This window comes from Oryx dammah, unplaced genomic scaffold (assembly GCF_014754425.2).
Source record: "Oryx dammah isolate SB20612 unplaced genomic scaffold, SCBI_Odam_1.1 HiC_scaffold_18, whole genome shotgun sequence".
NCBI classification, from domain to species: domain Eukaryota; kingdom Metazoa; phylum Chordata; class Mammalia; order Artiodactyla; family Bovidae; genus Oryx; species Oryx dammah.
Genome location: NW_024070202.1, coordinates 103,603,855 through 103,620,072, shown reverse-complemented (window position 1 = coordinate 103,620,072; position 16,218 = coordinate 103,603,855). Strand labels below are relative to the sequence as shown.

At 42.7% G+C, this 16,218-nt stretch overlaps 1 protein-coding gene across 1 annotated transcript in view; it reads left to right on the top strand.

Annotated features, from left to right (window-relative positions):
- Window positions 1–16,218, top strand: part of KDM7A (lysine demethylase 7A) — a 76,367-nt gene that overhangs the window by 665 nt on the left and 59,484 nt on the right. The window lies entirely within an intron of this gene.

Here is a 16,218-nt window from a genome sequence, read left to right as displayed (position 1 = left end):
CGGCCGGCCGCCCTGCCCGACCGGCCGCCGCTCCTTCCTTCCGGGCGGCGAGCGGCCGGCCCCGACCCGAGGGTCTCCAGAAATTGCCCTCCTCGTCTCCGCCGCCCGCCCGCCCGCGGGTCGCGGTCGCGCCCCCTTCCCCGGGCTTTTTATCAAACTTCCTCGGCCGTGGGGCGCTGGGACGGGGGCGTCGGCAGCGCCGGCCCGGCGGGGGCTCCAGCGGAGTAAACAGAGCAACAGATGAGGAGGCACTTGCGGGCACTCGAGAGAGATGCCAGTCGGAAGTTCGGGCCGGGGGTCCCGGGCGGGACGGCGGGCGGCTCGGGTCTCGGCCCCCAGCCGCCGGAGCGGCTCAGCCCGTCCCGGCGGGGGTGGAGCGGATGGAGTGGGCAGCGGGGCCCGAAGGGGACAGCCTCGCGCCCCCAACCCCCCGCGGCCGCCCCCGCGCCGCGGCTCAAACTTTGTTACAAAGAGTGAAACGTCCCCAATCGCCCGAGGGGACGGCGACCGGGGGCCGGCGACTGGGGGGCCAGCGCCCGGGGCGCCTGGTGCGGGCGAACTTTGGCCGGCCGGTGGGGACTTCGGGGCGGGTGGCGGGGGCGGCGAGCGTCGCCCTCTGCCTCGGCCGCCGCCTGTGTCTCGGGTTTGACGTTTGTGAGAGCTCGGGCCGCCCCCGCCGCCGAGCCGCCGACTCGTGTGTTTTGTAATCAAAGTGTGAGGCTAATAAAGGGCGGCGCCACAGCCTCTTGACTCCGGCGTGGGAGGGATTCGCAGGCATTTAAACAAAGAAACTAGTTGAGGTTGGGCTCCCCAAGTCCTTATTTGGGTGTTGTGGCAAGGCCTGCGGTCACTTTTAGGTGAAGCAGGTTTCCCGAGCCCCGTTTCGGGGTGTTTCTGGGCGAGAGTACGCTCGCGGGTAATAGCAGATATGGTGACTGTGATTGTAGGAAGTGTCCTTTGATTGACAGCAGGACATTTAAATACAGCCTCCGCTCCCCCCCCTCCCCAATTTTGCAGAAACACTACACGACCAGGCCAGATGTCTTAGTCTCCCTCTACTGGCCCTGGGAGAGAAAACCAGTTCACTTACAGCGTTCCTGTCAGTGTTGAGCGCTAGGTACAGTTAGTTTTACTTGATCCGTTTTCAGGTTGCCTAATTCTGACAGCAACAACAGAAGGAGAGTAAAACCAACAAATTGTCCACGTAAAAGTAAGACAGCGTCCTTGCTTTGGATAGCAGATCCTCTTTTCACAGTCTGGTATATGCTGGGAGTGTTATTACAGCGTACCGCTTGTAATTAAAAACAAATTCTCTAAAGTTCTTTTTCGTTACTTGGAACCGATGCTTTTCCTATATTTTGGTTGTACGTAAAACTGAAATAGGAAGATACAGGTCTTGCTAGTTCTATCTCTATATCCTCTTTTCCCATCATACGCAACCAGAATAGAGATGATCCAGAAATCTAGGTTCCCTGCAGAATAAATCCCGAATCCCTGGTGATTATGCAAATACTTATTTTTTCAAAGAACTGTTTTAGCTGCATAAGAAATTTACCCTATTGTACAATGTAGAGGTTTGGTAGGTTAATAAATTTTAGACTGGAATTTTATTTATCTTAATTCAGGTAACACTATAACCGTGAAAAGCTGCAGGTAGTTTGTGAGGACTCTTGTTAATACATTTAAGTATTAAATTTGTAAACAGAAAAGGTTGAAGGGAAAACAGAGGGCGTGCATGAAGGAGGGAGAGCAGGGGTGTGGGCTGCTTTGTCACATGAATTTCTATGACTTTGTATTTGTGGAGATGACTTTGAAAAATGTTTTTTTGAACCCAGGGCTTTTTTGACCAGCAATCCTTGAGAACTTAATGTGATTCAGATGTCAAAAGTTAGAAAATTTATTGATACATAATGCCCTACGGTACAAAAGCAGTATCTCATTAACAAGTTTAACTAAATGAAATATTGGTAATTTGGGGTCCATATGTTTTTCTTGTAATCAATATTTACTCTGTTTATTGTACCACAAGTGAATGGTTTATTGAACAGAGCAAAATGTTCTTATGTATTAATTATTAAACAGATGTCATTTGCTTATGTGAGAATTGGCCCCTAAAATACCATGGTGTATCTTTAATCCTGGAGAAGGAAATGGCAACCCACTCCAGTAGTCTTGCCTGGAGAATCCCATGGACAGAGGAGCCTCGTAGGCTACAGTCCATGGAGTCTCAAGAGTGGAACACGACTGAGCAGCTAAGCTTACCTATCTTTAATCCCCATGCTCAACTTTCCTTTGGTTTCCAGGGATGGTCCATCTGCAGAAGAGAAAGAAAGCATAGGAGAATGGATACAGCGGATTATCTCTAACTGGAAAACTTCTTGATACTTTTATTTTTTGAAGTAGAAAAAATTTTTTAATCTCAAGGAGTCAGTGAATTTTGGTATGAATTTGGGTTTACTCTGTCTGGAGTTCCTGGCATCTGGAAATCCAAAAAGGTTTTGCCCTAAATTATCCTGACTGGGAAGACCTTCCTGAGGCTTTTTAATCAGGCATGAGGTCAGATGGAACCAGCTTCCTCCAAGTTTGAGGCTTTTGAACTTTGATTGCGTCCTTAGTGTTTAGGAATTCCTGTTCCTCAAGTCTACCTAAGCCTTTTCCGAAAGTAAGAGGGAAAAAGAATATGGGTCCAGGGAGGAAAAGAATATGGGTCCAGGGTACAACCAGTAATTGATACCCTGGGGGTGGTGAGCTGAGGAATTAACAGGACTTTCCTGGGCAGGTTTCTTGCAACTTGGAGATGGAGTTCTTCCTCTGAGTCCTTAGTGGAAGTAAGACAATGGAGAACTTTCTTGACAATGCCCTTCCCCCTAATCTCTAAGCTAGATGTCTTTCCATAGTGCTTTTGTATCGTCCTATGCAGAATTGAGGAAATGGAAACCCATGGACGGAGGAACCTGGTAGGCTGCAGTCCATGGGGTCGCAAAGAGTTGGACATGACTGAGTGACTTCACTTTTCACTTATGCAGAATTGCATCATTGCCCTAATTCAGTTGTATTATAATGTCTTTTCTCTCCCTGTTATAATGTAAATACCTTTATTTGCTAGTCTTGTTAGTCACATATTCATTTTAACATTTAAGTTATAGGTATGCACTTTTAAAAATAAAACTGGAAAAAATAAAATTGGGAATTTATTTTATGCATTCTACTGTTTCCTGTCGTTTATCAATGTTTACTTTTTCTGTCTTTAATGTTCTTGAAAAACATTTTCAGTAGCTGCACAGAGGTTAATTTCATGGAAGTACAATGCACTTCTAAATCATTCCCCTGTTGTTAGTTTTTTACTTTGTTTACAACTTCTTGTATTTCCTAATGATGGATGGTTGACAGCCTTCTAAACAAACCAATTGCGAACATTTCTAATCATTTCCTTAGAATAAATCAAGTGAGTTTTAACACATGTAAAACACTTAGAAGACGATCTGGGCCATGTAAATACTCAATAGGAAATTTCCTTGAAGTAGCATGATTAGTCACAGGGCATAGATATTTTTAGGCTTCTTGTGCCTATTGCCAGATTGTCTTCCAGAAAGGTTATTTCAGTTTATACTCTTACCCACTGCCCACTTTTCCTGGATTCTCACTAAGGTATTATTATTAACCATTACCACCCCCACCCCCAAAAAATCCTCAAACAAAAAATGTTGCATTCTGCAGATAATGGAATATTTCCACCAAATGACATACCCACGAACCCAGAAAACCATTCATGGCAGCACTGTTCCTATTATCCTCAAATGGGAACAGCTTAGATATCATCAATACTTGATTATATAAATTGTAGCATAGTCATAAAATGGAATGCTACTTAGCCTTAAAGAAGGACTGTACTCCTGATATGTGCAGCGACGTGGGTGGATCCCATGGATATAAAGTCGAATAAAGGAAGACGGGTTTGATTCTACATCTGTGAAGTTCCAGTGCAGGCATAATTGGGTGATAGAAGTCAGACTGGTACTTACCTCTCCAGGGGTGTTTCCTGAGAGGAGGCAGAAGGGAGCTTCTGAGGTGCAGGAAATGTTCCGTATCTTGGTCATGGATGTTTACAGGTGGAAAAGTTCACTGATCTGCATACGCATTGAAGATTTTTTAAAACTTAATTACATTTCAAATAGTAAAATGAAAAGTATAAAAAAATAAAAATTTGCCAGTTTGCCTCTAATTCTCACTGTAACCTTGCTGGATAAGTGTTGTAGATCCATTTTATAGAGGAGTCTGAGGGTTGAGAGGCCAGTAACTTCCCCAGGGTTGCAGAGCTAGAAGGTCATAGAGCGAGGTCTGAACTCCGCCTCTGTCCTGGGGTGGCGAGTGTGCTGGGGTGGTGGCGTAGGTAAACAGATGTGACATGGTTCCATAGAAGTACATCTGTAAACATCTTCTTTATTTTTCTTTATTACAATTATTTTCTGTGGCATAAATAGCCAACACATAGTATTTTGTAATTTTACTTCATCTCTTGTTCCTGACACAAGGGATTGCCTCTTGGGTTTTATCAGGTATGCTGTTGGCTTTGGCCCAATTTGCAGTATGCCTGGCGCTGTTCTTGGTGCTAGAAATATAGTGGTGAATAAAGCAAAAGTCCTTGGTCTCCTATAACATATTCTATGGAAATGGCAACCTGCTCCAGTATTCTAGCCCGGGAAATCTCATGGACAGAGGAACCTGGTGGGCTACAGTTCGTGGGGTTGCAGAGAGTCAGGTACAACTGAGCACACTTGCACAGGGGTGGCGGGGAGGGGGGATAGATGAACAAATACACACGACGAAAGAATGCTTAGTGCTGTGAAGAGAAACTGAGTTAGGAGAGAAAGGACTGGGAATAGTATAAGTCTGCATTCATATGGTGTGATAATGGAAGGTTTTGAGAAAGACACTGGAATGCTAAAAAATGTTGGATTTCACTCGGAGCAAATAGTCAAATATTTTGAGTGGAAGAATAAACCATTTGCGTTAACCTTTAAAAGATTCACTCTGGCTGCCACATGGAGAAAAGACTGGAGAGAGGGGAGGTCAAGGTGACAGGCAGACGGGTAAGAAAGCCACTGTGATAATCCAGGTGAGAGATGATTTAGAATGTTTGAGTGGGTTTTAGTAATTTACACAGGTCCTATATTAATTTTTATTCCTGAAGTTTGAATGAATGAAGAGCCTGGTTTGTGGGGATAGAAGCATGTTACCAAGAATAATGCTGTTGGATAGGAAGGAGTTTCCCAGCTACTCACTGTGGCGTCCTGGGAACTGACTCAGACACTTAAACTGAATGCTTCACCAGCGCTAGGCGCTGTTCTAACTGCGTTAGCTCTGTTAACTAACTCATCTAACTCACTGTAACCTTGCTGGATGAGTGTTGTTGTTATCTCCATTTTACAGATGAGGAGTCTGAGGGTTGAGAGGTCAGTAACTTTCCCAGGGTTGCAGAGCTAGGTCATAGAGCGAGGTCTGAACTCCGCCTCTGTCCTGGGGTGGCGGGTGTGCTCCGGTGGTGGCATAGGTAAACAGATGTGACATGGTTCCATAGAAATACATCTGTAAACATCTTCCCTCTTTTTCTTTATTGCAGTTAATTTCTGTGGCATACATAGGTTTAAAATAATTGTAACTGCCTTGGGAATAAAAGTTACTTGAAAATTTTTATAATTAATTCTGTTTCATCCTTCTTATAACGGACTTCTTATTGGAGTGTATTTTGATTTTTCTTAATGTCAAGGTTCAGTTCAGTTCAGTCGCTTAGTCGTGGTCGACTCTTTGCGACCCCATGAATCGCAGCACGCCAGGCCTCCCTGTCCATCACCAACTCCCGGAGTTCACTCAGACTCATGTCCATCGAGTCAGTGATGCCATCCAGCCATCTCATCCTCTGTTGTCCCCTTCTTCTCCTGCCCCCAATCCCTCCCAGCATCAGAGTCTATTCCAATGAGTCAACTCTTCGCATGAGGTGGCCAAAGTACTGGAGTTTCAGCTTTAGCATCATTCCTTCCAAAGAATTCCCAGGGCTGATCTGCTTTAGAATGGACTGGTTGGGAATTACTTTTAAAATTGGTTTTATATACATTTCTGCTTAATGATCAAGTCTTTTAGTATTAAAAACATACTATGTGAACATGTATCATCTCCCTGTAAGAGACAAAAAGTCTATTTATTGAATTTCTCAACATCTTTTTTTTTGTTGTGACGGTTTATTGTAGAATATATGAGTATTTTCTTCATATGTTTCACTTACAATAGTAATTATGCATACATGCTCAGTGTTGCTTTTTGAACGAAAATATGTTGTGAAATGGAGTCATATAATGCTTAGTGACACTAACATATAGTTCTTCCATCAAGCTTTAAAAATTTTTAAACCGTTAGTTTGGGGGCAGATTTCTGCTTGGTTTGCTCTCGTATCTGTGTTCTTAGCATGAAATTGAGTTTACTGATCACCAAGGGGAAGAATCCCTTTATATTTGATGGTCTGATGTGGTGGAGCTCAAGAATAAGAATAGAACAGGTGTAAAGGAATTTGATTATAAAGTGAGCTTTGGCTGGTTTGAGCAGTTAAAACACCACAATAACTTGCACAGCTTTTGAGCAATAGGTCATTTCTGATGTTGCAGCTGCTACCAAGTGTCTAATTATTTTTGGAAGTTACGTTTTATTGTTGTAGTGATTGCTTGCTTACTTTTATATTAATTACAGTGTGAGTTAGTGGTAACTTCTGTGATTTTTGTAGGTATTTGTGTGAGCCCTGGTTCCTTTTATTGGAGAATGGTTGTTAGAAACCAAAGTCTGGCACTTTGTGGGCTCATTACTTCTAGGCCTTCTCAGTGGACAGAGCTAGGAAATACTCTAGTCATACACGTGCACACACATATGTGTGTTTGTGTCTGTCTGTCTGTATTAAGACTCTAAAATTTTATAATACCTTTGATTCTAATCTAACATCACAGAGTTCATTTTAACCTTCCCCTTTCCTTACTTATAACTTTTTTGACTAACAGAGATGTGGCTGTCATTATCTACAATATATAATTTACTTATTTCTTCAGTCCTAGTGTATACATAAAGAATGGCAACCCACTCCAGTACTCTTGCCTGGAGAATCCCATGGAGGGAAGAGCCTGGTAGGCTACAGTCCATGGGGTTGCAAAGAGTCAGAGATGACTGAGCGACTTCACTTTCACTTTCAATCCTAGTGTATACATAAAGTACATAAAATAGTTCTCAAATGGCTGACCTATACACTTCTGAGAAATGCAGTTTGCTAACTAGATTCTAGTATCTGTGTAGTATTTGTTTTTTTTGTCTTTAGCTTTATAGCCTTATATCTAGGCAGAAGACTGTTTTCCAAAGTTACCTTAGTCCTTTTCTTTTACTGCCATTTCCTTCTCCAGAGGATCTTCCCGACCCAGTGATCGAACCCGGGTCTCCCGCATTGCAGGCAGACACTTTAACCTCTGAGCCACCAGGGAAGCTGCCTTTTACTTTAGTGTGTTATTTATTTGTAACATGGTTAGGTTTATTTGTCGGGCTTCCCTTGTGGCTCAGCTGGTGAAGAATCCGCCTGCAATGCGGGAGACCTGGGTTCGATCCTTGCGTTGGGAAGATCCCCTGGAGAAGGGAAAGGCTACCGACTCCAGTTTTCTGCCCTGGAGAATTCCATGGACTGTATAGTCCATGCGGTCGCGAAGAGTCAAGGTGACTGAGCTGAGCGACTTTCACTTAGGTTTATTTGTTACTGTTTATGTTGCATTCTGGATTCCTCCTCTGTCCTGGTTGGTTTTGACTGTTGGTGTGTATTTTGAGAATGCCAGAAGTTATTTGAAAAGGTATACTCAGAAGTGTCAATGCCTCCTCCACTCCTCCTGCCCCTCCCCGTCTCCCATCTCCCCTGTCCCCATGAATAATCAGTCTCTTTCGATGTGAAGTCTTTTGTTTGTTTTCTCACAAAACTAGCAGATCCATGTGTATTTTCTCACATCTGCTTTTTTTTTTTAACACAAAGTATCATACAATAAATACTCTTTTGCCTTTTTTTTTTTTTTTTTTTTACTTTGACAGTGTATCCTGGAAATCACTCATGTCACTTTGTGGAGCTCTTCTTTATTCTTTTTAACAGCTGTATGGTACTCCTTTGTGTGGATACACCCTGATCTATTTATCCATTTTCTTGTGTATGGGCATCTAGGTTGTTTTTATGATTACAGTAATGAGTAACCTTGTGCATATGTATTTTCATTTTAATGGAAGTATACCTCCAGGTTAGATTGCAGATTAGATCCTAGAAGTAGAATTACTTGGTCAAAAATGAGTGCATTGTTTTCTCAGGTTCCCCAGATTCCTCTCCTGAATGGTTGGACTACTTTTTGTTCCCACCATCAGTGTAGGAGGGTTCTACTTTCTCCACATTCTTGGCATCAGGACCTGTTGTCATATTTTTAATCTTTGCCAATCTAAGAGGTGAAAAATGGTGTCCATGTTTTTATTTGCATATCTCTAAAAATTACAGATGAATTTGAACAATTTTTCATGGGACTCAGGGCCATTCCCCCCCCCCCCTTTTTTTTTTAAGAATCATCTGTTTATATATTCTGAGAGCCCCAAGCATGGTTAATGGAAACTAGTTGAATGTTAAGATTCTTTCAGTGGGTTGGTTTGTCATTCAGTTGGATGTTGCTAGCCACCACGATAGTCTTGGCTTTGATTTTAATTTTTTTGTGTTTTTTTTTTTTTTTTTAAGAAAATTTCAGACGTAAACAGAAATAAACAGAACAGTATAATGGGCTCCCAGATACCATCACTCTACTTTTAGTTCAGTTCAGTTGCTCAGTCATGTCTGACTCTTCGCGACCCCATGAATTGCAGCACTCCAGGCCTCCCCGTCCATCACCAACTCCCAGAGTTCACTCAAACTCACGTCCATCCACTCCACTTTAATGATTAACAATTCATTCATGACCAATCTTGTTTCATTTAACCCTGCCCTTATTTCCCTTGCACTTGGTGTTATTTTTAAGTCAACTTGGGGTGTATCATTATATCTGTGACTATTTTAGCACACATATCTCTTAAGATAAGGCCTCTTCTAAGAAAAACTACAATAAATGGTATATCTTGGTACTGTATTAATAGTTTGCATCGAGGTCCAAGTAAGGTCCACACATTTGATTAGTTATATCATTGGTTCTCAGCTGGATGGGATGCTGCCTCCCAAGGGACACGAGGCAGTGTCTGGAGACATTTGTTATTTTGGCAGGGGGTGGATGGAGCTGTTCCAAGCATGTCATAGGAGAGGGCAGGTATGCTGCTGAACATCATGCACAGAGCAGCCCCGTAAGGAAGAGTTCAGTTCAGTTCAGTTGCTCAGTCATGTCCGACTCTTTGCGACCCCATAAATTGCAGCACGCCAGGCCTCCCTGTCCATCACCAACTCCCGGAGTTTATTCAGACTCATGTCTATCGAGTTGGTGATGCCATCTAGCCATCTCATCCTCTGGTGTCCCCTTCTCCTCCTGCCCCCAATCCCTCCCAGCATCAGGGTCTTTTCCAGTGAGTCAGCTCTTCACATGAGGTGGCCAAAGTACTGGAGCTTCAGCTTTCGCATCAGTCCTTCCAATGAACACCCAGGACTGATCTCCTTTAGAATGGACTGGTTGGATCTCCTTGCAGTCCATGGGACTCTCAAGAGTCTTCTCCAACACCACAGTTCAAAAGCATCAATTCATTGGTGCTCAGCTTTCTTCACAGTCCAACTCTTGCATCCATACATGACCACTGGAAAAACCATAGCCTTGACTAGATGGACCTTTGTTGGTAAAGTAATGTCTCTGCTTTTCAATATGCTGTCTAGGATGGTCATAACTTTTCTCTAAGGAGTAAGCGTGTTTTAATTTCATGGCTGCAGTTACCATCTGCAGTGATTTTGGAGTCCCCCAAAATAAAGTCTGACACTGTTTCCACTGTTTCCCCATCTATTTCCCTTGAAGTGATGGGACCAGATGCCATGATCTTCATTTTCTGAATGTTGAGCTTTAAGCCAACTTTTTCACTCTCCTCTTTCACTTTCATCAAGAGGCTTTTTAGTTCCTCATCACTTTCTGCCATAAGGGTGGTGTCATCTGCATATCTGAGGTTATTGATATTTCTCCCGGCAATCTTGATTCCAGCTTGTGCTTCTTCCAGCGCAGCGTTTCTCATGATGTACTCTGCATAGAAGTTAAATAAGCAGGGTGACAATAGGCAGCCTTGACGTACTCCTTTTCCTATTTGGAACCAGTCTGTTGTTCCTTGTCCAGTTCTAACTGTTGCTTCCTGACCTGCATACAGATTTCTCAAGAGGCAGGTCAGGTGGTCTGGTATTCCCATCTCTTTTCAGAATTTTCCACAGTGTATTGTGATCCACACAGTCAACTAGTCCTAAATGTCAATAGTCCTGCTGTTGGAAAACCCTGATTTGTTGGTTTTGCTCATGTTTCTCTTTTTTCCTTTGTGATTTATTTCTTGCAGAGAGTGGTTGTTTATCCACTTTCTGGAATTTGCTTATCATATCCCTGTAGTATCTCTCAACATATTCCTCTCTTCCCTGTAAACTGATAGTTGGAGCTAGAAGATCTTGATCTGATTTCAGGTATTTTTTCCCCCCAAGAGTATTTTATGAATGGATGGTATAGTCTTCTATCAGGAGGAATGAAATGTCTGGTTGTTTCTATTTTTGTTATGTTTGCTACCATTGGTCAGTGCCAGTATCCATTCATTTGTTCATTAGCAGTTGCAAAATGATATTTTAATTATAAAATTTCTTCTTCATTTATTAGCTGGAGTACTTTTATAACGAGAAAACTTCCCTTTGTCTACTCCTTTGGTTACCTAGTGGTACTGTTTATATAGGAGAGGCAGATTTAAATGCTTGATTCTTTCCCTTAATCACTAGTTTTGAAATTAATTGGCTCACTAGCATCTTCTATTGGTTATTAAAGGAAAAAATTCAATGTATAATATGTTTTGAGCAATGTGAAGTAAAATGACTCTTAAAAAAGGTCCATATCACCTTTGACCACATAACTTGTAACTAAAAAACAAAATACCTCCAAAATCTGCTAAGCAATTCAAGCAATATAGAAAGATAGAAAAATGAAAAGTGGAAGTGTCTTGTCTCCTTCCTACAGTCCCCTTTCCCCAGTGGGACATACCATTAACAATTTTGAATTTCTATCCAGATGGAAGGGGTCATATGGTATACATGGTTTTGTACCTTGTTCTTCTTAATTTTTAAAAATATTCCAGTGGTCTAGGAGAGCTTTTCACATCAGCATATACAGATATCTCATGCTTTTTAATGGCTGCATAGAATTCCATTCTGTGGATTTACCATAATTTACCTGGTTCTCTGTTGATGAATTCTTCAGCTGGTTTCTCTCTTTCTCTCTCTCTCTTTTTTTTTAGTAGTTAACAGTACTGTGATGTATATGTATATATTTTTGTGTTTATCTTTATTCTTGATAAGCATTTAGGTACATTCTTAAGTTCCTAGCATTATACATTCTGAAATTGTTTTTAGCTGTGAAAGTCGCTCAGTTGTGTCCGACTCTTTGTGACCCCATGGACTATACAGTCCATGGAATTCTTTAGGCCAGAATACTGCAGTGGGTAGCCTATCCCTTCTCCAGGGGATCTTCCCAACCCAGGAATTGAACTGGGGTCTTCTGCATTGCAGGCAGATTCTTTACCAGCTGAGCTACCAGGGAAGCCCACTTTTTTAAAGCTGTAACCCTATTTAAAATTTATTTTCTAAAGAGACTTTTGATTAAAGACAGAAAGGGTAAGCAGCACTTGTAGTGAAATACAAGTTTGATAAACATACTAACTATGCAAATGTAAGATGCTTCTTTATCAGGGCTACAAGTTGCATTGTTAGAGGAAACACAATGACATATCCAATGTTTATTTTAGGGGTAGGGGGAAGTAAAACTTTGAGAATGCTTTGTGGAGAAGTGTTAAACTTCTCTTCCTTTGTAAAGTGGAAGTATTTTCCTTGAGCTCAAAACACAGGATTTCAAACATAATATCGACTTGTGTTTATCAGTAATTATAGCACTCTGATATCGTGTGCAATAAATTATGAAACTGCGGAAGCTGGGGAAAGCTATGCCATTGTAGATAATTTGGTGGTTTTGTATGCACAAAAGCTATTCACAGATGAGTGGTCCTGTTTGACAGAGAAATTGGGACATAGTCCACTGTGGTCCTTTTGATTTATGATACTTAAATATTAATAAATGTAAAAAAATTAAATGGCCCTGGACATCTGTCTGGAAGTCTTGGAGATATTTATACTGCCCAGGAATCTCTGTGACAAGTATGGGGCAAAAGGCATCTTTTGAAGCAAAGACTGTGGATGGTTCCCATCGATGACTTGGGAAGCTTTCTGTGGTGGCCGGCCTCATGGGGCCCTTCTTCTCTCCAGAGCCTTGTGGGTTCCTGGGACTTTGCTCTTCTCTGTGGCCTCCCTCAGAGCCTCACGGGTCACACATGCTGCGCCATAGACATGTGGGCAGTCTTTTTCACGTCACTGCTTCATGAAGGAGCCTTGGGGTGTAAGCTCTCTGCAGATTAGAGGAATTGGAGCTTTTTTACTTAATTTAACTTGTCATAGGTCTGACTCATATTCCTCTTACATTCTTCCTATTTTAAGGCCGGCTTTCTGTGTGTCTGGTTCTTGAAGTCACTTTCCTTTTTTTTGCTGGCCTGTCCTTATTTTCTACATATCGGAGGATCAACATTTCTTTTGATGCCATGGTTACGGGGAGAGCAGAGTCCCTTCTGTTTGATTCAGGGACTTCTCTCCTCATGCTCACTTTTCCAGCCATCCAGATGCCAAGTAGTCCGCACTGGGCTCTGCTTGCCTTATTTTCCTCTTCTTTGTTCTCCCCTTGTGGGAGGAGAGCTCAGATTCTCTGCCCTGGGCTTGGGTTCTCATTCCTTGAAACCCGTGTTGGAAATGAGGAGCGTCTGGAAGCTCCACAGCCTTTCACCCACCCCCCTCCCCCAGGATTGCCTCGTTGGGGCTGCCTCTCCCTTCAGGAGTGTCACCTAGCGGCTCTCTCCACTTACCTCCTGCCAGCTGCACGATGCTTTGTTTTTAGCCTTGTCCTGGCTGGAGGGCCGCTGCACGATGCATTCACTGGTTTCGGTGCTTTGAGAGGTTCTCTGTTTCTTTGGACAGGACAGAGGAAGACTGTGGCACAAGTTTCTTAGAACTTAAGGATCAAGTGATGTTAAGAGATGCATGATTTTTCGTCTCTCTTTACCACATCAGTGATTTTTGGTTTCCTTACCACTTTCCCATTTCCAGCTTTCATTGACCACCATCATGGTTTCTGCCGCATCTGTGTAGCACTTGTACTGTTTACTTAATATTTTTCCTTAAAACCACTTTAAACAGATTTTGGTTTTTTAAATTTAACTTTGTCCTAAACAGTGGTATCTGTTAAATCCTGTGTTTGCAGTGCTTACTACATATTTTAATATTTGTGAGAAAAGATATATTTATTGAGATAAAGAGGCGTTATCATCCAAAATGTTTATGTGTAAGATTGTCAGAAGGGTGATGGTGATTGCCGAAAGGATAATACAGACACAGGTAAAGGATACAGGTTTTGCTAATGGAAGTAAAGGATTGAAGAATTAACCAAATGAGAATGGCTCTGTAAAGCGGAAGGCTCTGCAGAATTCGTCCCATTGGCAGGACAAGCTAACCTGGTCTTCACTTCTCATACTGATGTCCTGTTGCCAGTGACAGTGCCATCCAGGAACTGGATCCCATCAGGTTCAGCCATTCTCACGGTGTTGACCGTGCTAGGGTCCTCTGGGTTCCTCTCTGTTTTAATGGTGACCTTGCCTGCCCAGCGGTGTGAGTAACTACTCACAGCCTCAGCACATTCCTCTGTATTTATGGCAAGACTGGATGACTTGTAGATCAGCTGCTCAGGCGGGCCATCTTTCTAGCAGACTTCAAGCCTGCTTGAAATCTATTCATTCAGGTATGCCTAACGGTACACTTTGGTAGACTTTGAAGTAGATTAATAAAATGTAGCTAAAGGGTTTGTACACATCCGCAGAAAGAAGGGATCCTTAAATGATGAAAAGTAGTTTATCTGTTTTGTCAAAATAGTATATATTCTTCAAATAAGTGACATTTTCCCGTCGAGACATTTTTTATTGTAGTCGCTGTTTTTGAAGCGTCAGTGCTACACATCTCACATTCAGCCATTTGTATGTGAGCCAAAGTTTGCTTTAGTTGGAGAGATCTATTTTCAGAAATAGGAAATTTTCTGGAAATGTAATTTCAGGAAGAAAAGGAAACTGCTAAGTCATTGGAGATTATCTGTAGGTGTATTCATTGTAGAAGATCCCATCTCCTTATTCAAGGATTTGACCCCAGCAGTTACCCCCTTCCCCAGTATCATTTTCCGCCCTCATTAGTGTGCAAATATTTAACTTCATTAAAAAATAAACAGTCTGACATTCATCCTTCAGTTGCAGCCTCATTTCTTTTCTCCCTTTGTAGTAAATTTCACCAGCAGAGTTGTCTGTGTTCGCTGCCTCCAGCTGTGGCTTTTCTTCCCATCTTTGCTTATCTAGTTGGGGTCCATTCTCTCTGAAGCTAGTCCAGTGGGACTGTCATCTTTGCTGCTCCGTTGGAGCAGTTCTTATCAAAGCTAGCGCGTTACCTGGCTTCTGGAAGATCCCTGTACTGATAGTTCTCGGGCCTCCCCCTTCCTTCCTTCTCCTCATCCTCAGTCTTCATTGCACTTCCTTCTTATCTCCCTGGCCTTTTGTCACTGGAGTGCCACAGGGTTCATTCCTCAGTAGTTCTCTTTTCCTGACATTTATCTGGTCTCACCACTTCAGCTTTCATCTGTGTGTGGGTGATCCCTAAATTTTTATCACTTTTGTAGACCTCTTCCCTGAGGTCTCGGCTTAAATATGTAATCGCCAACTCAATATCTCTACCTGGATGAATAGTAAGCATCTGATCCTCTAGTGTGTCTAAAGTCAAACTCCAGATCTGGCTTCCCAGTCAGCCCTCCTCTTTCCACAGTCGTCTTCATCTCAGTTAATGGCCATTCCTTTGGGCCAGAATCTTTGGAGTCATTCTCGCTTCTTCTCTGGAGAAGGGAATGGCAACCACTCCAGTATTCTTGCCTAGAGAATTCCATGGACAGAGGAGGCTGGCTACAGTCCAAGCGGTCAGAGTCAGATTTGACTGAGCGACTCACACTTTCACTTTTCTTCTCGCGTAAACTGCACTAAATTTTCAGCAAAATCCTGTTGGCTCACCTTCAGAATCTCACCACTTCTCCTCATTTCACCTCCCTCTCCTATATAAGTTGAGATTATTGCAGTAGCCTCCTAACTAGGCCTCCTCCCGCCAACACAGAAACCAGAGTAGTACTTTTAAAATGTCAGATCCTGTGACTCTTCTGCTGGAATCCCACTCAGAGTGGAAGCATTCCTGTGGCCCACAAGACCCAGCAGATTGTCCCCAACTGTCCAGCATCGTCCCCTGCCACTGCTCTTGCGGGCTGTACCAGCCTCATTTCTGTCTATCTCCTTCCAGTAAAATGTAAGCTTCGAGAGTGTAGACACTTGGTTTCTTGATTTCATCATTGTTGTGTTTCCAGTGTCCCGAGAGTGCTTTGAATGAGTGAATAGATGAGCCATAGAAGGCATTTGGGCTCATTTTACACTGTGTTCATTGCTTGGTGGAAGGAAAGCAGGTAGTGTTAAGTGTCTGTTCTACCCATGCACCATACTGTGGCATACAGACAAATAGACCAATACGGCTTGTACCTCCACCTGCAGAAGTCCCTCTTCATTTTATTTTTGTCTCTCGCTGTCCCTGCATGATCTAATCTCTTCTGCCTTATCCTAGCTTTCTTTGTTTTCCTTCCTCGGGTGAGTAGCCCCAGCCCCCTCTTTCCTTAGTGTTTACCCTCCCTCTAGCCATCCCCCCACCCCTCAGCCCTCACCACAGATATATAAGTATAGCACAACACTTTCCTCTTCAGCAGAAAAAAAAAAAATCTCTGGAAATTCCCTGGTCATCACCATAATGTCTTTTCTTCATTCAAAAATAGTTCCTGAAGTGCTACTTTCTCTGTGGAACTTCTCTTAAAA